The following is an 18,504-nucleotide window of genomic DNA, read 5'->3' as shown; positions in this document are numbered from 1 at the left end:
CCAGGTGCTGTAAGCTTTTTCGAATTTGCTTTGCAACCAGCAGAGGGAACGGTTGCTGCTGCTTTAAAGGAGAAACATCTTGGAAAGAGCAGGAAAGACTCACCATCAAAGTAAACAAGGATATGGAACCCTGACATTATTACTGTTGGAAATTATTGATAATTGTCATGATTTGATGATGGTGGTTCACATGTATAAATAAGGTATTGTGGGTTGAGTCTTTTGCTTACGGCCATACCACTCTGAGCACGCCCGATCTCGTCTGATCTCGGAAGCTAAGCATGGTCGGGCTTGGTTAGTACTTGGATGGGAGACCGCCTGGGAATACCAGGTGCTGTAAGCTTTTTCGAATTTGCTTTGCAACCAGCAGAGGGAATGGTTGCTGCTGCTTTAAAGGAGAAACATCTTGGAAAGAGCAGGAAAGACTCACCATCAAAGAAAACAAGGATATGGAACCCTGACATTATTACTGATGGAAATTATTGATAATTGTCATGATTTGATGATGGTGGTAGTGGTTCACATGTATAAATAAAGTATTGTGGGTTGAGTCTTTCGCTTACGGCCATACCACCCTGAGCACGCCCGATCTCGTCTGATCTCGGAAGCTAAGCAGGGTCTGGCTCGGTTAGTACTTGGATGGGAGACTGCCTGGGAATACCAGGTGCTGTAAGCTTTTTCGAATTTGCTTTGCAACCAGCAGAGGGAACGGTTGCTGCTGCTTTAAAGGAGAAACATCTTGGAAAGAGCAGGAAAGACTCACCATCAAAGAAAACAAGGATATGGAACCCTGACATTATTACTGTTGGAAATTATTGATAATTTTCATGATTTGATGATGGTGGTTCACATGTATAAATAAGGTATTGTGGGTTGCGTCTTTCGCTTACGGCCACACCAGCCTGAACGCCCTTGAACGCACCACGGAGTGACATCATCAACGAACCAGGAAGTAAGCCACCGCATGTGGATACAGAGGAACTATTTTTCTTTTTTTTTTCTCTTTTCCCAGCTTTTTTCTTGTTCTCTCTCTACATCTCCCTTTTTTTCGACTTCTTATGTGTTAATCCAACCGGACGTTAGCGTTGTGATTGTCTTGTTTAGTGTATGTGTGTCCCCCCGCGGCAGTGACGCACTGTGCGGGGGTAACGGAGCCTGTGTGGAAGGGCATCCGAGACCATGGCGGAGACCAGCACGGAGCGGGTGAGTGTTAACGCTGTCACCCACGGAGGTGACAGCGGGAGAGAAACTGAGCTGACGCAGAGCAAGAGCTGCACAAACAATGAGAGATATGACAGGGAGCAGACAGTGATGGTAGAGATGGAAGGAGAGGGAGAAGACACAGCTATGGAGCTGATGAGGTGTGTGCGTGAGTTGTGCGGGGGGCTGCTGGCGTGCAGACAGATCACTGATAAAAAATATGAGATGACCATGAGCCACCCTAAGGGGAAAGACAGACTCATGGAAGGATTCAAGATTGGGGAGACTCGGGTGCACGCAAGAGAACTGGTGAATGACGAGCTGGTGGTGTCATTTATGAATTTACCTTTTTACATCGAGGACAGGGAGATATTGGCAAAACTACAACTATGGGGGGTCTCTGCAGTATCTCCCATTAAAAGAAGGATGTGGCCAGGTACAAACGTGGCTGATGGGACAAGGTTCCTGAAAGTGAAATTCAATAACCAGATACAATCACTGCCGTATTCTACAAAGTTTGACACAGCGCTGGGGGCGGAGTATTTCAGGGTGCTGCACGACAAACAAGTAAAAGTGTGCAGGCTGTGCATAAAACCTGGCCACATAATGAGAGAGTGCCCGGAATTTCATTGCAACAGATGTGGAGTGCAAGGACATTATGCAAGGGAGTGCACGCAGGGGAGGAAGAGATGTGATTTGTGCCAGAACCTGATGAATGAATGCAGATGCAATAAGAGTGAGGCAGAAGATGATACGAGTGAAAGTGAGCAAGAAAGTGAGAGTGGAAGCAGGGAGGAAGGAGATGCGGAGGACATGGAAAGTGTGGAGGATGGAGACGGAAATGAAATGGAGGAGCAGGTGAGGGAGGATCCAGGGAAGCAGGAAGGAGAGCGGAGGATGGAGGAGACGAAAGGAGGAAAGAAAGAGGGAGCAGACCGGAAGACGAGGAAGGAGAGAACGAGAGTAAACGACGAAGAGGAGGATGGAGGAAGGAGGAGAGGAGTGCTGGAGCGAGAGCTGATCGCAGAAGGAAGGAGAGACGGGGCGGAGGAGAAAGGTCCCAAAACAAAGGAGACGAAAAGGCCAGAGAAGGGGGCGACGGTCGCAAGGAGAGACGGAGAGAAGGAAGCAGGCCGGGAGAAAAGGCGAGGAGAGGACGACACTGGAGGGACGGACAAGGAACTGAATGGAGCAAAGCCCAAAGAGACGGGAGAGGAGACCACTGCATCACAGACGGTAGGATCTGAAACGGACATGGATATAGAGGAAAAAATAAAACAAATGAGGAAAAGACAGAACACTCAGAGGCATACGAGGATAAATAAGAAAAGTAAAACTAAGGAAAAAACAAAATGAAAATAACAATACTAATAATGTTAATAATAATCTCAATAAATGCAAGGGGGCTAAAGAACAAAAACAAAAGAAATCAGATATATGGTGACAGCAATTATGATATAATATGCTTACAGGAAACACAATGGGATGAGAGATGTATGAAAGAGGTGGAGGATGAATGGAGGGGAGATGTGTTTGCAAATAATGGAGATGGGAATGCAAGAGGTGTAGCTATATTAACAAAAAAGGGAGTGATAGGGAATGTGACAAGGTGTGAAGATGAGGGAGATGGGAGGGTGATAGGGATCAAGTTTGAGTATATGAATGAGGAGATTAAGCTAGTAAATGTGTATGCGCCGAATGAGGAGAAAGAAAGAAAGGAGATGTTTGAAAAGATGGGAGTGATGTGTGATGAAAACTGTATGATCGTGGGGGACTTTAATGTGTGGTGTGGGAAATTGGATGTGTCAAGGAACATGCATTTTAAGAATGACACAACAAGGGAGGTGCTAGAAACGATAAAGAGTATGAAAGGATTGAGTGATGTATGGAGAGAAAGAAATCCAGAGGGGAGAGAGTTCTCAAGAGTACAGCTGGTGAAAGGGGAACTGAAACAGAGTAGGATAGATTTAGTATTGAGCACAAAGGGCATAGCGGAAAGGATTAAAGGTATAGAATATATAGTCACAACATATAGTGATCACAAGGTGTTAAAATTTACAATGGGGGGGAAATAAGGAGAAGAGGAGGGGGAGTGTGGTGTATGAATGGGCAGCTGCTTAAAGATGAAAAATATAAAAAAGAAGTGAGAGAATACATAATGTGGGAGATGAATGAGAGAATGTATGAGGAAGACACAGGGAGGTGGTGGGAGAGACTGAAAGAGGGGATAAGGAACATGAGCAAAAAACACAGCAGGAACCGGGGAAAGAAAGAAAGAGAGAAGATACAAAGGCTAAAAAAGGAGTTAGAGGAAGAGGGGAAGAAAGCAGGGGAAGGGCTTAATATTGACATAGAGGGATATATAAGAAAGAAAGATGAACTTAAGGAAATAGAACAGGGAAAATGTGAGGGAGCTATAATAAGAAGTAGAGCGAAATATGCGATAGAGGGAGAAAAATGTACAGGGTATTTCTTAAGACTAGAGAAGATAAGGCAGGAGAAAAAGTATTTTGAGCAAGTGGAGGGGAAAGGGGGGGAAAAAATAACAGAGCTTGTAGGGATAGTGGAAAGAGTAGAAGAGTTTTATAGAGAGTTATATAAGAAAGAAGCGTTAGATGAGGAGAGCAGTAGGCAGGTTATAGACAAGATGGAAGCTAGACTGAGTGATGAGGATAGAGAGGTGTGCGGAGGAGAGATAAGTAAGGGAGAGATAGAGAAAGCAATAAATGGGTTAGGCAGAAATAAGAGTCCAGGGATAGATGGAATAATAGGAGAATTTTATATAGAGTTTAGAGAAGAATTAGTACCAGTGTTGGAGAGATTATATAGATGGGTAGAAGAGAAGGGAGAAATGCCGCAGAGTATGACAACAGGTCTAGTGAGCATAATATATAAAAAAGGGAGTAGGGACAAATTAGAAAATTACAGGCCACTCACAATGTTAAATGGGGATTATAAGGTATTAGCAAAGGTGTTAGCAAACAGAATGAAGGAAGTAATAGGGACGGTGGTGGGAAGCACACAAGCGTATAGCATACCAGGGAGAGACATAGCCGACACAATAAGTAGTATTAGAGACACAATAACACACATGAAGGAGAACAATGGAGGGGCAGTAGTTAGTTTAGATCTTAACAAAGCTTTTGATAGAGTAGATCACAGTTATTTTTATAAAGTGTTAGAGAAGATGGGATTTGGAGGAAGGTTGATAGGATGGGTTAGGCGAATGTATGAAAGAGCAGGCAGTAAGATTAAAGTCAATGGGATAGTCACAGGTGAAGTTAGATTAGAAAGGTCAGTGAGGCAGGGATGTCCGCTATCGGCTCTGCTGTACTCCTTGTCAGCAGAGCCGTTAGCGGTACTCATACTGCAGAATAGGAGGATTAAGGGCATAGAACTACCGGGCGGACAGGTGAGCACACTATATCAATATGCGGATGATACAACAGTGACAGTGAGGGACAAGGAAAGTGTAGTACAGGTATTACAAAGTGTAGAACTGTATGGGAGGGCATCAGGAGCTAAAGTAAATATAGAAAAATCTGAAATAATGTATATAGGGGAAAGCAGAGGAGGGGAGGGAGTGAAAGGATTGAAGGAAAACAAAGGGTACATGAAGGTTCTGGGAGTGAACTTAGGGATTGAGGGAGAGGAAGGGAGAGATAGGCAGTATGAAGTACTGATAAACAACATAAAGAAAACATTGGGGTATTGGAAGCAGAGAAAGCTGAAATTAAAAGGGAAGGTAATAGTGGTAAATGCACTAATAATGAGCAAGATGGTGTATGTGATGAATGTGATGGATGTGCCTGTGAAAGTGTTGAAAGAAATAGAAAGAATCATAAGCAATTATTTGTGGGATGGGAAGGGAGTTAGGATAGCAAGAGAAGTGTTAGAAAATGAGTATGAGAACGGGGGACTGAAACTTGTCAATTTAGAGGGGAAAAAGAAAGCACTAAGGGTGAAAATGATGGTGAGATATTTAAAGGATAACAGAGATCATGTGTGGAAGGTATTTTTAAGAGAAGCAATAAATAAATGTGGAGGATGTGGAGAGAGCGGAGTGTTCATGGAACTAAAAAAAGGGATGATTGAAGGGGTGACTGACATATACAAAGAGATGCTTGGAGCGTGGGGAGAGTTTGTGAGAGGAGTGAAGTATGAATGCAAGAATGTGAGGCAGGTATGGGAGCAACCAGTGTTTTTAAATCCAAAAATTATGGTAGAGGGAGAAACTATTTTCAACAGGGTGATATGGAGGGCAGGGATAAGAAAGGTAAGGGATATGGTGTATGAGTACATACCGGGCTTCATGGGAGCACAGGTTATTGTGGATGAAGTAAGAGGGAATGGGGATGAAATATGGCCGGGCACAGCAAAAGGAGTAATAGAGAAAATTAAGACAGCAATGCCTAAAGAATGGATGGGAATGATTGAGAGAGAGAATGCGGTGAGGGGGGAAGAGAAAATAGAGATGTATGTGGGGGAAGGAGAATGCAAGGTGAGACTGGCAAAGGTGAAAACCAGAGTGATTTATAAATATATGAGAGGAAAAGAGATAAGGAGACCGGCTGCAGAGAAAGTGTGGAACAAAGTAATGAATGGAATGGATGTGGAGAGCATATGGGAGAATTTGAGAGTGAAATGGAATAGCATTGAATGCGAACACTTTGATTTCATGCTAAGGCACAATAGGATTTTTAATAATCTAATAATAAGTAAGTTTGACTGCAATGTGGAAAAGGAATGTGATGTATGTGGTGAGGGAGTGGAAACATGTATGCATGAATTTGTTGAATGTAAAGAACTAAGGGGATACTTTGAAAAAGTAAAGGGGTTAATAAATAAATGCTGGAAAGGAGAATGGGCAGTGAGAATGGAATGGAAGAAGCTGTGGCTGTTTGGTGTGAATGAAAGACAGAAGGGATGCAATGTAAACCTCATGAACTATGTGCTGAGCCATGCAAGGTATGCAGTTAAAATAAGAAGGAACACGGCTCACTACGAGAAAAGGAAATGTGATGTATGGACTGTTTTTCAAAACTTAACAGAAAGAGACGTGAGACAGATATGGGGCTATATTGGAGAAGAGGAGTTCAGAAAAGGATTTGTGGATGGAAGTACTTTTATTGAAATAATGAATGGAGATGTGAATGAGGTGAGAATGAATTTCGGTTAAAAGGGATGTTTCTTTTTATGAGTTGATTTTTGATTTTAATAATTTATTGATTTGTGTGTTTTCTGTGAAGTAAATATTTATGCATGTAAAAAGTACAGGCCTGGAAAGGGGCTGACATAACACAAAATGTGTTAAAATGTAAATGTACATGTAATAAATGTAAATGCAAAATATTTTTGATAATAAAAAAAAAAAAAAAAAAAAAAAAAAAAAGCACGCCCGATCTCGTCTGATCTCGGAAGCTAAGCATGGTCGGGCTTGGTTAGTACTTGGATGGGAGACCGCCTGGGAATACCAGGTGCTGTAAGCTTTTTCGAATTTGCTTTGCAACCAGCAGAGGGAACGGTTGCTGCTGCTTTAAAGGAGAAACATCTTGGAAAGAGCAGGAAAGACTCACCATCAAAGTAAACAAGGATATGGAACCCTGACATTATTACTGTTGGAAATTATTGATAATTGTCATGATTTGATGATGGTGGTTCACATGTATAAATAAGGTATTGTGGGTTGAGTCTTTTGCTTACGGCCATACCACTCTGAGCACGCCAGATCTCGTCTGATCTCGGAAGCTAAGCATGGTCGGGCTTGGTTAGTACTTGGATGGGAGACCGCCTGGGAATACCAGGTGCTGTAAGCTTTTTCGAATTTGCTTTGCAACCAGCAGAGGGAACGGTTGCTGCTGCTTTAAAGGAGAAACATCTTGGAAAGAGCAGGAAAGACTCACCATCAAAGAAAAAAAGGATATGGAACCCTGACATTATTACTGTTGGAAATTATTGATAATTGTCATGATTTGATGATGGTGGTTCAGATGTATAATTAAGGTATTGTGGGTTGAGTCTTTCGCTTACGGCCATACCACCCTGAGCACGCCCGATCTCGTCTGATCTCGGAAGCTAAGCATGGTCGGGCTAGGTTAGTACTTGGATGGGAGACCGCCTGGGAATACCAGGTGCTGTAAGCTTTTTCGAATTTGCTTTGCAACCAGCAGAGGGAACGGTTGCTGCTGCTTTAAAGGAGAAACATCTTGGAAAGAGCAGGAAAAACTCACCATCAAAGAAAACAAGGATATGGAACCCTGACATTATTACTGTTGGAAATTATTGATAATTGTTTTGATTTGATGATGGTGGTTCACATGTATAAATAAGGTATTGTGGGTTGAGTCTTTCGCTTACGGCCATACCACCCTGAGCACGCCCGATCTCGTCTGATCTCGGAAGCTAAGCATGGTCGGGCTTGGTTAGTACTTGGATGGGAGACCGCCTGGGAATACCAGGTGCTGTAAGCTTTTTCGAATTTGCTTTGCAACCAGCAGAGGGAACGGTTGCTGCTGCTTTAAAGGAGAAACATCTTGGAAAGAGCAGGAAAGACTCACCATCAAAGTAAACAAGGATATGGAACCCTGACATTATTACTGTTGGAAATTATTGATAATTGTCATGATTTGATGATGGTGGTTCACATGTATAAATAAGGTATTGTGGGTTGAGTCTTTTGCTTAGGGCCATACCACTCTGAGCACGCCCGATCTCGTCTGATCTCGGCAGCTAAGCACAGTCGGGCTTGGTTAGTTCTTGGATGGGAGACCGCCTGGGAATACCAGGTGCTGTAAGCTTTTTCGAAATTGCTTTGCAACCAGCAGAGGGAACGGTTGCTGCTGCTTTAAAGGAGAAACATCTTGGAAAGAGCAGGAAAAACTCACCATCAAAGAAAACAAGGATATGGAACCCTGACATTATTACTGTTGGAAATTATTGATAATTGTCATGATTTGATGATGGTGGTTCAGATGTATAAATAAGGTATTGTGGGTTGAGTCTTTCGCTTACGGCCATACCACCCTGAGCACGCCCGATCTCGTCTGATCTCGGAAGCTAAGCGTGGTCGGGCTTGGTTAGTACTTGGATGGGAGACCGCCTGGGAATACCAGGTGCTGTAAGCTTTTTCGAATTTGCTTTGCAACCAGCAGAGGGAACGGTTGCTGCTGCTTTACAGGAGAAACATCTTGGAAAGAGCAGGAAAGACTCACCATCAAAGAAAACAAGGATATGGAACCCTGACATTATTACTGATGGAAATGATTGATAATTGTCATAATTTGATGATGGTGGTGGTGGTTCACATGTATAAATAAGGTATTGTGGGTTGAGTCTTTCGCTTACGGCCATACCACCCTGAGCACGCCCGATCTCGTCTGATCTCGGAAGCTAAGCATGGTCGGGCTAGGTTAGTACTTGGATGGGACACCGCCTGGGAATACCAGGTGCTGTAAGCTTTTTCGAATTTGCTTTGCAACCAGCAGAGGGAACGGTTGCTGCTGCTTTAAAGGAGAAACATCTTGGAAAGAGCAGGAAAGACTCACCATCAAAGTAAACAAGGATATGGAACCCTGACATTATTACTGTTGGAAATGATTGATAATTGTCATGATTTGATGATGGTGGTTCACATGTATAAATAAGGTATTGTGGGTTGAGTCTTTTGCTTACGGCCATACCACTCTGAGCACGCCCGATCTCGTCTGATCTCGGAAGCTAAGCATGGTCGGGCTTGGTTAGTACTTGGATGGGAGACCGCCTGGGAATAACAGGTGCTGTAAGCTTTTTCGAATTTGCTTTGCAACCAGCAGAGGGAACGGTTGCTGCTGCTTTAAAGGAGAAACATCTTGGAAAGAGCAGGAAAGACTCACCATCAAAGAAAAAAAGGATATGGAACCCTGACATTATTACTGTTGGAAATTATTGATAATTGTCATGATTTGATGATGGTGGTTCAGATGTATAATTAAGGTATTGTGGGTTGAGTCTTTCGCTTACGGCCATACCACCCTGAGCACGCCCGATCTCGTCTGATCTCGGAAGCTAAGCATGGTCGGGCTTGGTTAGTACTTGGATGGGAGACCGCCTGGGAATACCAGGTGCTGTAAGCTTTTTCGAATTTGCTTTGCAACCAGCAGAGGGAACGGTTGCTGCTGCTTTAAAGGAGAAACATCTTGGAAAGAGCAGGAAAGACTCACCATCAAAGAAAACAAGGATATGGAACCCTGACATTATTACTGTTGGAAATTATTGATAATTGTCATGATTTGATGATGGTGGTTCATATGTATAAATAAGGTATTGTGGGTTGAGTCTTTCGCTTACGGCCATACCACCCTGAGCACGCCCGATCTCGTCTGATCTCGGAAGCTAAGCGTGGTCGGGCTTGGTTAGTACTTGGATGGGAGACCGCCTGGGAATACCAGGTGCTGTAAGCTTTTTCGAATTTGCTTTGCAACCAGCAGAGGGAACGGTTGCTGCTGCTTTAAAGGAGAAACATCTTGGAAAGAGCAGGAAAGACTCACCATCAAAGTAAACAAGGATATGGAACCCTGACATTATTACTGTTGGAAATTATTGATAATTGTCATGATTTGATGATGGTGGTTCACATGTATAAATAAGGTATTGTGGGTTGAGTCTTTTGCTTACGGCCATACCACTCTGAGCACGCCCGATCTCGTCTGATCTCGGAAGCTAAGCATGGTCGGGCTTGGTTAGTACTTGGATGGGAGACCGCCTGGGAATACCAGGTGCTGTAAGCTTTTTCGAATTTGCTTTGCAACCAGCAGAGGGAACGGTTGCTGTTGCTTTAAAGGAGAAACATCTTGGAAAGAGCAGGAAAGACTCACCATCAAAGAAAAAAAGGATATGGAACCCTGACATTATTACTGTTGGAAATTATTGATAATTGTCATGATTTGATGATGGTGGTTCAGATGTATAATTAAGGTATTGTGGGTTGAGTCTTTCGCTTACGGCCATACCACCCTGAGCACGCCCGATCTCGTCTGATCTCGGAAGCTAAGCATGGTCGGGCTAGGTTAGTACTTGGATGGGAGACCACCTGGGAATACCAGGTGCTGTAAGCTTTTTCGAATTTGCTTTGCAACCAGCAGAGGGAACGGTTGCTGCTGCTTTAAAGGAGAAACATCTTGGAAAGAGCAGGAAAAACTCACCATCAAAGAAAACAAGGATATGGAACCCTGACATTATTACTGTTGGAAATTATTGATAATTGTCATGATTTGATGATGGTGGTTCACATATATAAATAAGGTATTGTGGGTTGAGTCTTTCGCTTACGGCCATACCACCCTGAGCACGCCCGATCTCGTCTGATCTCGGAAGCTAAGCATGGTCGGGCTTGGTTAGTACTTGGATGGGAGACCGCCTGGGAATACCAGGTGCTGTAAGCTTTTTCGAATTTGCTTTGCAACCAGCAGAGGGAACGGTTGCTGCTGCTTTAAAGGAGAAACATCTTGGAAAGAGCAGGAAAGACTCACCATCAAAGTAAACAAGGATATGGAACCCTGACATTATTACTGTTGGAAATTATTGATAATTGTCATGATTTGATGATGGTGGTTCACATGTATAAATAAGGTATTGTGGGTTGAGTCTTTTGCTTACGGCCATACCACTCTGAGCACGCCCGATCTCGTCTGATCTCAGAAGCTAAGCATGGTCGGGCTTGGTTAGTACTTGGATGGGAGACCGCCTGGGAATACCAGGTGCTGTAAGCTTTTTCGAATTTGCTTTGCAACCAGCAGAGGGAATGGTTGCTGCTGCTTTAAAGGAGAAACATCTTGGAAAGAGCAGGAAAGACTCACCATCAAAGAAAACAAGGATATGGAACCCTGACATTATTACTGATGGAAATTATTGATAATTGTCATGATTTGATGATGGTGGTTCAGATGTATAAATAAGGTATTGTGGGCTGAGTCTTTCGCTTACGGCCATACCACCCTGAGCACGCCCGATCTCGTCTGATCTCGGAAGCTAAGCATGGTCGGGCTTGGTTAGTACTTGGATGGGAGACCGCCTGGGAATACCAGGTGCTGTAAGCTTTTTCGAATTTGCTTTGCAACCAGCAGAGGGAACGGTTGCTGCTGCTTTAAAGGAGAAACATCTTGGAAAGAGCAGGAAAGACTCACCATCAAAGAAAACAAGGATATGGAACCCTGACATTATTACTGTTGGAAATTATTGATAATTGTCATGATTTGATGATGGTGGTTCAGATGTATAAATAAGGTATTGTGGGTTGAGTCTGTCGCTTACGGCCATACCACCCTGAGCACGCCCGATCTCGTCTGATCTCGGAAGCTAAGCATGGTCGGGCTAGGTTAGTACTTGGATGGGAGACCGCCTGGGAATACCAGGTGCTGTAAGCTTTTTCGAATTTGCTTTGCAACCAGCAGAGGAAACGGTTGCTGCTGCTTTAAAGGAGAAACATCTTGGAAAGAGCAGGAAAAACTCACCATCAAAGAAAACAAGGATATGGAACCCAAACATTATTACTGTTGGAAATTATTGATAATTGTCATGATTTAATGATGGTGGTTCACATGTATAAATAAGGTATTGTGGGTTGAGTCTTTCGCTTACGGCCATACCACCCTGAGCACGCCCGATCTCGTCTGATCTCGGAAGCTAAGCATGGTCGGGCTTGGTTAGTACTTGGATGGGAGACCGCCTGGGAATACCAGGTGCTGTAAGCTTTTTCGAATTTGCTTTGCAACCAGCAGAGGGAACGGTTGCTGCTGCTTTAAAGGAGAAACATCTTGGAAAGAGCAGGAAAGACTCACCATCAAAGTAAACAAGGATATGGAACCCTGACATTATTACTGTTGGAAATTATTGATAATTGTCATGATTTGATGATGGTGGTTCACATGTATAAATAAGGTATTGTGGGTTGAGTCTTTTGCTTACGGCCATACCACTCTGAGCACGCCCGATCTCGTCTGATCTCGGAAGCTAAGCATGGTCGGGCTTGGTTAGTACTTGGATGGGAGACCACCTGGGAATACCAGGTGCTGTAAGCTTTTTCGAATTTGCTTTGCAACCAGCAGAGGGAATGGTTGCTGCTGCTTTAAAGGAGAAACATCTTGGAAAGAGCAGGAAAGACTCACCATCAAAGAAAACAAGGATATGGAACCCTGACATTATTACTGTTGGAAATTATTGATAATTTTCATGATTTGATGATGGTGGTTCAGATGTATAAATAAGGTATTGTGGGTTGAGTCTTTCGCTTACGGCCATACCACCCTGAGCACGCCCGATCTCGTCTGATCTCGGAAGCTAAGCGTGGTCGGGCTTGGTTTGTACTTGGATGGGAGACCGCCTGGGAATACCAGGTGCTGTAAGCTTTTTCGAATTTGCTTTGCAACCAACAGAGGGAACGGTTGCTGCTGCTTTAAAGGAGAAACATCTTGGAAAGAGCAGGAAAGACTCACCATCAAAGAAAACAAGGATATGGAACCCTGACATTATTACTGATGGAAATGATTGATAATTGTCATAATTTGATGATGGTGGTGGTGGTTCACATGTATAAATAAGGTATTGTGGGTTGAGTCTTTCGCTTACGGCCATACCACCCTGAGCACGCCCGATCTCGTCTGATCTCGGAAGCTAAGCAGGGTCGGGCTTGGTTAGTACTTGGATGGGAGACCGCCTGGGAATACCAGGTGCTGTAAGCTTTTTCGAATTTGCTTTGCAACCAGCAGAGGGAACGGTTGCTGCTGCTTTAAAGGAGAAACATCTTGGAAAAAGCAGGAAAGACTCACCATCAAAGAAAACAAGGATATGGAACCCTGACATTATTACTGTTGGAAAATATTGATAATTGTCATGATTTGATGATGGTGGTTCAGATGTATAAATAAGGTATTGTGGGTTGAGTCTTTCGCTTACGGCCATACCACCCTGAGCACGCCCGATCTCGTCTGATCTCGGAAGCTAAGCATGGTCGGGCTAGGTTAGTACTTGGATGGGAGACCGCCTGGGAATACCAGGTGCTGTAAGCTTTTTCGAATTTGCTTTGCAACCAGCAGAGGGAACGGTTGCTGCTGCTTTAAAGGAGAAACATCTTGGAAAGAGCAGGAAAAACTCACCATCAAAGAAAACAAGGATATGGAACCCAAACATTATTACTGTTGGAAATTATTGATAATTGTCATGATTTGATGATGGTGGTTCACATGTATAAATAAGGTATTGTGGGTTGAGTCTTTCGCTTACGGCCATACCACCCTGAGCACGCCCGATCTCGTCTGATCTCGGAAGCTAAGCATGGTCGGGCTTGGTTAGTACTTGGATGGGAGACCGCCTGGGAATACCAGGTGCTGTAAGCTTTTTCGAATTTGCTTTGCAACCAGCAAAGGGAACGGTTGCTGCTGCTTTAAAGGAGAAACATCTTGGAAAGAGCAGGAAAGACTCACCATCAAAGTAAACAAGGATATGGAACCCTGACATTATTACTGTTGGAAATTATTGATAATTGTCATGATTTGATGATGGTGGTTCACATGTATAAATAAGGTATTGTGGGTTGAGTCTTTTGCTTACGGCCATACCACTCTGAGCACGCCCGATCTCGTCTGATCTCGGAAGCTAAGCATGGTCGGGCTTGGTTAGTACTTGGATGGGAGACCACCTGGGAATACCAGGTGCTGTAAGCTTTTTCGAATTTGCTTTGCAACCAGCCGAGGGAATGGTTGCTGCTGCTTTAAAGGAGAAACATCTTGGAAAGAGCAGGAAAGACTCACCATCAAAGAAAACAAGGATATGGAACCCTGACATTATTACTGTTGGAAATTTTTGAAAATTTTCATGATTTGATGATGGTGGTTCAGATGTATAAATAAGGTATTGTGGGTTGAGTCTTTCGCTTACGGCCATACCACCCTGAGCACGCCCGATCTCGTCTGATCTCGGAAGCTAAGCGTGGTCGGGCTTGGTTTGTACTTGGATGGGAGACCGCCTGGGAATACCAGGTGCTGTAAGCTTTTTCGAATTTGCTTTGCAACCAGCAGAGGGAACGGTTGCTGCTGCTTTAAAGGAGAAACATCTTGGAAAGAGCAGGAAAGACTCACCATCAAAGAAAACAAGGATATGGAACCCTGACATTATTACTGTTGGAAATTATTGATAATTGTCATGATTTGATGATGGTGGTTCACATGTATAAATAAGGTATTGTGGGTTGAGTCTTTCGCTTACGGCCATACCACCCTGAGCACGCCCGATCTCGTCTGATCTCGGAAGCTAAGCATGGTCGGGCTTGGTTAGTACTTGGATGGGAGACCGCCTGGGAATACCAGGTGCTGTAAGCTTTTTCGAATTTGCTTTGCAACCAGCAGAGGGAATGGTTGCTGCTGCTTTAAAGGAGAAACATCTTGGAAAGAGCAGGAAAGACTCACCATCAAAGAAAACAAGGATATGGAACCCTGACATTATTACTGATGGAAATTATTGATAATTGTCATGATTTGATGATGGTGGTAGTGGTTCACATGTATAAATAAAGTATTGTGGGTTGAGTCTTTCGCTTACGGCCATACCACCCTGAGCACGCCCGATCTCGTCTGATCTCGGAAGCTAAGCAGGGTCTGGCTTGGTTAGTACTTGGATGGGAGACCGCCTGGGAATACCAGGTGCTGTAAGCTTTTTCGAATTTGCTTTGCAACCAGCAGAGGGAACGGTTGCTGCTGCTTTAAAGGAGAAAAAACTTGGAAAGAGCAGGAAAGACTCACCATCAAAGAAAACAAGGATATGGAACCCTGACATTATTACTGTTGGAAATTATTGATAATTTTCATGATTTGATGATGGTGGTTCAGATGTATAAATAAGGTATTGTGGGCTGAGTCTTTCGCTTACGGCCATACCACCCTGAGCACGCCCGATCTCGTCTGATCTCGGAAGCTAAGCATGGTCGGGCTTGGTTAGTACTTGGATGGGAGACCGCCTGGGAATACCAGGTGCTGTAAGCTTTTTCGAATTTGCTTTGCAACCAGCAGAGGGAACGGTTGCTGCTGCTTTAAAGGAGAAACATCTTGGAATGAGCAGGAAAGACTCACCATCAAAGAAAACAAGGATATGGAACCCTGACATTATTACTGTTGGAAATTATTGATAATTGTCATGATTTGATGATGGTGGTTCAGATGTATAAATAAGGTATTGTGGGTTGAGTCTTTCGCTTACGGCCATACCACCCTGAGCACGCCCGATCTCGTCTGATCTCGGAAGCTAAGCATGGTCGGGCTAGGTTAGTACTTGGATGGGAGACCGCCTGGGAATACCAGGTGCTGTAAGCTTTTTCGAATTTGCTTTGCAACCAGCAGAGGAAACGGTTGCTGCTGCTTTAAAGGAGAAACATCTTGGAAAGAGCAGGAAAAACTCACCATCAAAGAAAACAAGGATATGGAACCCAAACATTATTACTGTTGGAAATTATTGATAATTGTCATGATTTAATGATGGTGGTTCACATGTATAAATAAGGTATTGTGGGTTGAGTCTTTCGCTTACGGCCATACCACCCTGAGCACGCCCGATCTCGTCTGATCTCGGAAGCTAAGCATGGTCGGGCTTGGTTAGTACTTGGATGGGAGACCGCCTGGGAATACCAGGTGCTGTAAGCTTTTTCGAATTTGCTTTGCAACCAGCAGAGGGAACGGTTGCTGCTGCTTTAAAGGAGAAACATCTTGGAAAGAGCAGGAAAGACTCACCATCAAAGTAAACAAGGATATGGAACCCTGACATTATTACTGTTGGAAATGATTGATAATTGTCATGATTTGATGATGGTGGTTCACATGTATAAATAAGGTATTGTGGGTTGAGTCTTTTGCTTACGGCCATACCACTCTGAGCACGCCCGATCTCGTCTGATCTCGGAAGCTAAGCATGGTCGGGCTTGGTTAGTACTTGGATGGGAGACCGCCTGGGAATAACAGGTGCTGTAAGCTTTTTCGAATTTGCTTTGCAACCAGCAGAGGGAACGGTTGCTGCTGCTTTAAAGGAGAAACATCTTGGAAAGAGCAGGAAAGACTCACCATCAAAGAAAAAAAGGATATGGAACCCTGACATTATTACTGTTGGAAATTATTGATAATTGTCATGATTTGATGATGGTGGTTCAGATGTATAATTAAGGTATTGTGGGTTGAGTCTTTCGCTTACGGCCATACCACCCTGAGCACGCCCGATCTCGTCTGATCTCGGAAGCTAAGCATGGTCGGGCTTGGTTAGTACTTGGATGGGAGACCGCCTGGGAATACCAGGTGCTGTAAGCTTTTTCGAATTTGCTTTGCAACCAGCAGAGGGAACGGTTGCTGCTGCTTTAAAGGAGAAACATCTTGGAAAGAGCAGGAAAGACTCACCATCAAAGAAAACAAGGATATGGAACCCTGACATTATTACTGTTGGAAATTATTGATAATTGTCATGATTTGATGATGGTGGTTCATATGTATAAATAAGGTATTGTGGGTTGAGTCTTTCGCTTACGGCCATACCACCCTGAGCACGCCCGATCTCGTCTGATCTCGGAAGCTAAGCGTGGTCGGGCTTGGTTAGTACTTGGATGGGAGACCGCCTGGGAATACCAGGTGCTGTAAGCTTTTTCGAATTTGCTTTGCAACCAGCAGAGGGAACGGTTGCTGCTGCTTTAAAGGAGAAACATCTTGGAAAGAGCAGGAAAGACTCACCATCAAAGTAAACAAGGATATGGAACCCTGACATTATTACTGTTGGAAATTATTGATAATTGTCATGATTTGATGATGGTGGTTCACATGTATAAATAAGGTATTGTGGGTTGAGTCTTTTGCTTACGGCCATACCACTCTGAGCACGCCCGATCTCGTCTGATCTCGGAAGCTAAGCATGGTCGGGCTTGGTTAGTACTTGGATGGGAGACCGCCTGGGAATACCAGGTGCTGTAAGCTTTTTCGAATTTGCTTTGCAACCAGCAGAGGGAACGGTTGCTGTTGCTTTAAAGGAGAAACATCTTGGAAAGAGCAGGAAAGACTCACCATCAAAGAAAAAAAGGATATGGAACCCTGACATTATTACTGTTGGAAATTATTGATAATTGTCATGATTTGATGATGGTGGTTCAGATGTATAATTAAGGTATTGTGGGTTGAGTCTTTCGCTTACGGCCATACCACCCTGAGCACGCCCGATCTCGTCTGATCTCGGAAGCTAAGCATGGTCGGGCTAGGTTAGTACTTGGATGGGAGACCACCTGGGAATACCAGGTGCTGTAAGCTTTTTCGAATTTGCTTTGCAACCAGCAGAGGGAACGGTTGCTGCTGCTTTAAAGGAGAAACATCTTGGAAAGAGCAGGAAAAACTCACCATCAAAGAAAACAAGGATATGGAACCCTGACATTATTACTGTTGGAAATTATTGATAATTGTCATGATTTGATGATGGTGGTTCACATATATAAATAAGGTATTGTGGGTTGAGTCTTTCGCTTACGGCCATACCACCCTGAGCACGCCCGATCTCGTCTGATCTCGGAAGCTAAGCATGGTCGGGCTTGGTTAGTACTTGGATGGGAGACCGCCTGGGAATACCAGGTGCTGTAAGCTTTTTCGAATTTGCTTTGCAACCAGCAGAGGGAACGGTTGCTGCTGCTTTAAAGGAGAAACATCTTGGAAAGAGCAGGAAAGACTCACCATCAAAGTAAACAAGGATATGGAACCCTGACATTATTACTGTTGGAAATTATTGATAATTGTCATGATTTGATGATGGTGGTTCACATGTATAAATAAGGTATTGTGGGTTGAGTCTTTTGCTTACGGCCATACCACTCTGAGCACGCCCGATCTCGTCTGATCTCAGAAGCTAAGCATGGTCGGGCTTGGTTAGTACTTGGATGGGAGACCGCCTGGGAATACCAGGTGCTGTAAGCTTTTTCGAATTTGCTTTGCAACCAGCAGAGGGAATGGTTGCTGCTGCTTTAAAGGAGAAACATCTTGGAAAGAGCAGGAAAGACTCACCATCAAAGAAAACAAGGATATGGAACCCTGACATTATTACTGATGGAAATTATTGATAATTGTCATGATTTGATGATGGTGGTTCAGATGTATAAATAAGGTATTGTGGGCTGAGTCTTTCGCTTACGGCCATACCACCCTGAGCACGCCCGATCTCGTCTGATCTCGGAAGCTAAGCATGGTCGGGCTTGGTTAGTACTTGGATGGGAGACCGCCTGGGAATACCAGGTGCTGTAAGCTTTTTCGAATTTGCTTTGCAACCAGC

General features: G+C 43.8%; 39 non-coding genes across 39 annotated transcripts in view; all 39 read left to right on the top strand.

Annotated features, from left to right (window-relative positions):
* Positions 1-16, top strand: part of LOC133006437 (5S ribosomal RNA) — a 119-nt gene extending 103 nt beyond the window's left edge. Inside the window, exon 1 of the ribosomal RNA XR_009678968.1 lies at positions 1-16. This exon is cut by the window's left edge and continues 103 nt beyond it. This is a non-coding gene — a ribosomal RNA (5S ribosomal RNA).
* Positions 17-224: 208 nt separating this feature from the next.
* On the top strand, positions 225-343 carry LOC133006859 (5S ribosomal RNA). Its single transcript, XR_009679365.1, has one exon. It is a non-coding gene; the product is annotated as a 5S ribosomal RNA (ribosomal RNA).
* Positions 344-557: 214 nt separating this feature from the next.
* LOC133007316 (5S ribosomal RNA) lies at positions 558-676 on the top strand. Its single transcript, XR_009679796.1, has one exon. It is a non-coding gene; the product is annotated as a 5S ribosomal RNA (ribosomal RNA).
* Positions 677-6,897: 6,221 nt separating this feature from the next.
* Positions 6,898-7,016, top strand: LOC133007473 (5S ribosomal RNA). Its single transcript, XR_009679942.1, has one exon. It is a non-coding gene; the product is annotated as a 5S ribosomal RNA (ribosomal RNA).
* A 208-nt stretch (positions 7,017-7,224) lies between these two features.
* LOC133006203 (5S ribosomal RNA) lies at positions 7,225-7,343 on the top strand. The gene has a single exon (XR_009678748.1). It is a non-coding gene; the product is annotated as a 5S ribosomal RNA (ribosomal RNA).
* Positions 7,344-7,551: 208 nt separating this feature from the next.
* LOC133006435 (5S ribosomal RNA) lies at positions 7,552-7,670 on the top strand. Its single transcript, XR_009678966.1, has one exon. It is a non-coding gene; the product is annotated as a 5S ribosomal RNA (ribosomal RNA).
* Positions 7,671-7,878: 208 nt separating this feature from the next.
* On the top strand, positions 7,879-7,997 carry LOC133007685 (5S ribosomal RNA). The gene has a single exon (XR_009680142.1). It is a non-coding gene; the product is annotated as a 5S ribosomal RNA (ribosomal RNA).
* Positions 7,998-8,205: 208 nt separating this feature from the next.
* LOC133006735 (5S ribosomal RNA) lies at positions 8,206-8,324 on the top strand. The gene has a single exon (XR_009679249.1). It is a non-coding gene; the product is annotated as a 5S ribosomal RNA (ribosomal RNA).
* Positions 8,325-8,538: 214 nt separating this feature from the next.
* On the top strand, positions 8,539-8,657 carry LOC133006893 (5S ribosomal RNA). Its single transcript, XR_009679398.1, has one exon. It is a non-coding gene; the product is annotated as a 5S ribosomal RNA (ribosomal RNA).
* A 208-nt stretch (positions 8,658-8,865) lies between these two features.
* On the top strand, positions 8,866-8,984 carry LOC133007202 (5S ribosomal RNA). The gene has a single exon (XR_009679690.1). It is a non-coding gene; the product is annotated as a 5S ribosomal RNA (ribosomal RNA).
* A 208-nt stretch (positions 8,985-9,192) lies between these two features.
* Positions 9,193-9,311, top strand: LOC133006434 (5S ribosomal RNA). Its single transcript, XR_009678965.1, has one exon. It is a non-coding gene; the product is annotated as a 5S ribosomal RNA (ribosomal RNA).
* A 208-nt stretch (positions 9,312-9,519) lies between these two features.
* LOC133006734 (5S ribosomal RNA) lies at positions 9,520-9,638 on the top strand. Its single transcript, XR_009679248.1, has one exon. It is a non-coding gene; the product is annotated as a 5S ribosomal RNA (ribosomal RNA).
* A 208-nt stretch (positions 9,639-9,846) lies between these two features.
* Positions 9,847-9,965, top strand: LOC133006858 (5S ribosomal RNA). The gene has a single exon (XR_009679364.1). It is a non-coding gene; the product is annotated as a 5S ribosomal RNA (ribosomal RNA).
* A 208-nt stretch (positions 9,966-10,173) lies between these two features.
* On the top strand, positions 10,174-10,292 carry LOC133006106 (5S ribosomal RNA). The gene has a single exon (XR_009678658.1). It is a non-coding gene; the product is annotated as a 5S ribosomal RNA (ribosomal RNA).
* A 208-nt stretch (positions 10,293-10,500) lies between these two features.
* Positions 10,501-10,619, top strand: LOC133006433 (5S ribosomal RNA). Its single transcript, XR_009678964.1, has one exon. It is a non-coding gene; the product is annotated as a 5S ribosomal RNA (ribosomal RNA).
* Positions 10,620-10,827: 208 nt separating this feature from the next.
* LOC133007476 (5S ribosomal RNA) lies at positions 10,828-10,946 on the top strand. Its single transcript, XR_009679945.1, has one exon. It is a non-coding gene; the product is annotated as a 5S ribosomal RNA (ribosomal RNA).
* A 208-nt stretch (positions 10,947-11,154) lies between these two features.
* On the top strand, positions 11,155-11,273 carry LOC133006432 (5S ribosomal RNA). Its single transcript, XR_009678963.1, has one exon. It is a non-coding gene; the product is annotated as a 5S ribosomal RNA (ribosomal RNA).
* Positions 11,274-11,481: 208 nt separating this feature from the next.
* Positions 11,482-11,600, top strand: LOC133006202 (5S ribosomal RNA). The gene has a single exon (XR_009678747.1). It is a non-coding gene; the product is annotated as a 5S ribosomal RNA (ribosomal RNA).
* Positions 11,601-11,808: 208 nt separating this feature from the next.
* LOC133006430 (5S ribosomal RNA) lies at positions 11,809-11,927 on the top strand. The gene has a single exon (XR_009678962.1). It is a non-coding gene; the product is annotated as a 5S ribosomal RNA (ribosomal RNA).
* Positions 11,928-12,135: 208 nt separating this feature from the next.
* On the top strand, positions 12,136-12,254 carry LOC133006796 (5S ribosomal RNA). The gene has a single exon (XR_009679306.1). It is a non-coding gene; the product is annotated as a 5S ribosomal RNA (ribosomal RNA).
* A 208-nt stretch (positions 12,255-12,462) lies between these two features.
* On the top strand, positions 12,463-12,581 carry LOC133007155 (5S ribosomal RNA). Its single transcript, XR_009679645.1, has one exon. It is a non-coding gene; the product is annotated as a 5S ribosomal RNA (ribosomal RNA).
* A 214-nt stretch (positions 12,582-12,795) lies between these two features.
* On the top strand, positions 12,796-12,914 carry LOC133007999 (5S ribosomal RNA). The gene has a single exon (XR_009680286.1). It is a non-coding gene; the product is annotated as a 5S ribosomal RNA (ribosomal RNA).
* Positions 12,915-13,122: 208 nt separating this feature from the next.
* On the top strand, positions 13,123-13,241 carry LOC133006201 (5S ribosomal RNA). The gene has a single exon (XR_009678746.1). It is a non-coding gene; the product is annotated as a 5S ribosomal RNA (ribosomal RNA).
* Positions 13,242-13,449: 208 nt separating this feature from the next.
* Positions 13,450-13,568, top strand: LOC133006429 (5S ribosomal RNA). The gene has a single exon (XR_009678961.1). It is a non-coding gene; the product is annotated as a 5S ribosomal RNA (ribosomal RNA).
* A 208-nt stretch (positions 13,569-13,776) lies between these two features.
* Positions 13,777-13,895, top strand: LOC133006795 (5S ribosomal RNA). Its single transcript, XR_009679305.1, has one exon. It is a non-coding gene; the product is annotated as a 5S ribosomal RNA (ribosomal RNA).
* A 208-nt stretch (positions 13,896-14,103) lies between these two features.
* On the top strand, positions 14,104-14,222 carry LOC133007154 (5S ribosomal RNA). Its single transcript, XR_009679644.1, has one exon. It is a non-coding gene; the product is annotated as a 5S ribosomal RNA (ribosomal RNA).
* Positions 14,223-14,430: 208 nt separating this feature from the next.
* On the top strand, positions 14,431-14,549 carry LOC133006428 (5S ribosomal RNA). Its single transcript, XR_009678960.1, has one exon. It is a non-coding gene; the product is annotated as a 5S ribosomal RNA (ribosomal RNA).
* Positions 14,550-14,763: 214 nt separating this feature from the next.
* LOC133006801 (5S ribosomal RNA) lies at positions 14,764-14,882 on the top strand. The gene has a single exon (XR_009679311.1). It is a non-coding gene; the product is annotated as a 5S ribosomal RNA (ribosomal RNA).
* Positions 14,883-15,090: 208 nt separating this feature from the next.
* LOC133006427 (5S ribosomal RNA) lies at positions 15,091-15,209 on the top strand. The gene has a single exon (XR_009678959.1). It is a non-coding gene; the product is annotated as a 5S ribosomal RNA (ribosomal RNA).
* Positions 15,210-15,417: 208 nt separating this feature from the next.
* LOC133006199 (5S ribosomal RNA) lies at positions 15,418-15,536 on the top strand. Its single transcript, XR_009678744.1, has one exon. It is a non-coding gene; the product is annotated as a 5S ribosomal RNA (ribosomal RNA).
* A 208-nt stretch (positions 15,537-15,744) lies between these two features.
* LOC133006426 (5S ribosomal RNA) lies at positions 15,745-15,863 on the top strand. The gene has a single exon (XR_009678958.1). It is a non-coding gene; the product is annotated as a 5S ribosomal RNA (ribosomal RNA).
* A 208-nt stretch (positions 15,864-16,071) lies between these two features.
* On the top strand, positions 16,072-16,190 carry LOC133007201 (5S ribosomal RNA). Its single transcript, XR_009679689.1, has one exon. It is a non-coding gene; the product is annotated as a 5S ribosomal RNA (ribosomal RNA).
* Positions 16,191-16,398: 208 nt separating this feature from the next.
* LOC133006425 (5S ribosomal RNA) lies at positions 16,399-16,517 on the top strand. The gene has a single exon (XR_009678957.1). It is a non-coding gene; the product is annotated as a 5S ribosomal RNA (ribosomal RNA).
* A 208-nt stretch (positions 16,518-16,725) lies between these two features.
* On the top strand, positions 16,726-16,844 carry LOC133006733 (5S ribosomal RNA). Its single transcript, XR_009679247.1, has one exon. It is a non-coding gene; the product is annotated as a 5S ribosomal RNA (ribosomal RNA).
* A 208-nt stretch (positions 16,845-17,052) lies between these two features.
* LOC133006857 (5S ribosomal RNA) lies at positions 17,053-17,171 on the top strand. The gene has a single exon (XR_009679363.1). It is a non-coding gene; the product is annotated as a 5S ribosomal RNA (ribosomal RNA).
* A 208-nt stretch (positions 17,172-17,379) lies between these two features.
* On the top strand, positions 17,380-17,498 carry LOC133006105 (5S ribosomal RNA). The gene has a single exon (XR_009678657.1). It is a non-coding gene; the product is annotated as a 5S ribosomal RNA (ribosomal RNA).
* A 208-nt stretch (positions 17,499-17,706) lies between these two features.
* On the top strand, positions 17,707-17,825 carry LOC133006423 (5S ribosomal RNA). Its single transcript, XR_009678955.1, has one exon. It is a non-coding gene; the product is annotated as a 5S ribosomal RNA (ribosomal RNA).
* A 208-nt stretch (positions 17,826-18,033) lies between these two features.
* Positions 18,034-18,152, top strand: LOC133007475 (5S ribosomal RNA). Its single transcript, XR_009679944.1, has one exon. It is a non-coding gene; the product is annotated as a 5S ribosomal RNA (ribosomal RNA).
* Positions 18,153-18,360: 208 nt separating this feature from the next.
* LOC133006422 (5S ribosomal RNA) lies at positions 18,361-18,479 on the top strand. The gene has a single exon (XR_009678954.1). It is a non-coding gene; the product is annotated as a 5S ribosomal RNA (ribosomal RNA).
* The last annotated feature ends 25 nt before the right edge of the window (positions 18,480-18,504 follow it).

This window comes from Limanda limanda, chromosome 7, assembly GCF_963576545.1.
Source record: "Limanda limanda chromosome 7, fLimLim1.1, whole genome shotgun sequence".
Classification (NCBI taxonomy): domain Eukaryota; kingdom Metazoa; phylum Chordata; class Actinopteri; order Pleuronectiformes; family Pleuronectidae; genus Limanda; species Limanda limanda.
This window is presented reverse-complemented; position numbering and strand designations above follow the sequence as displayed.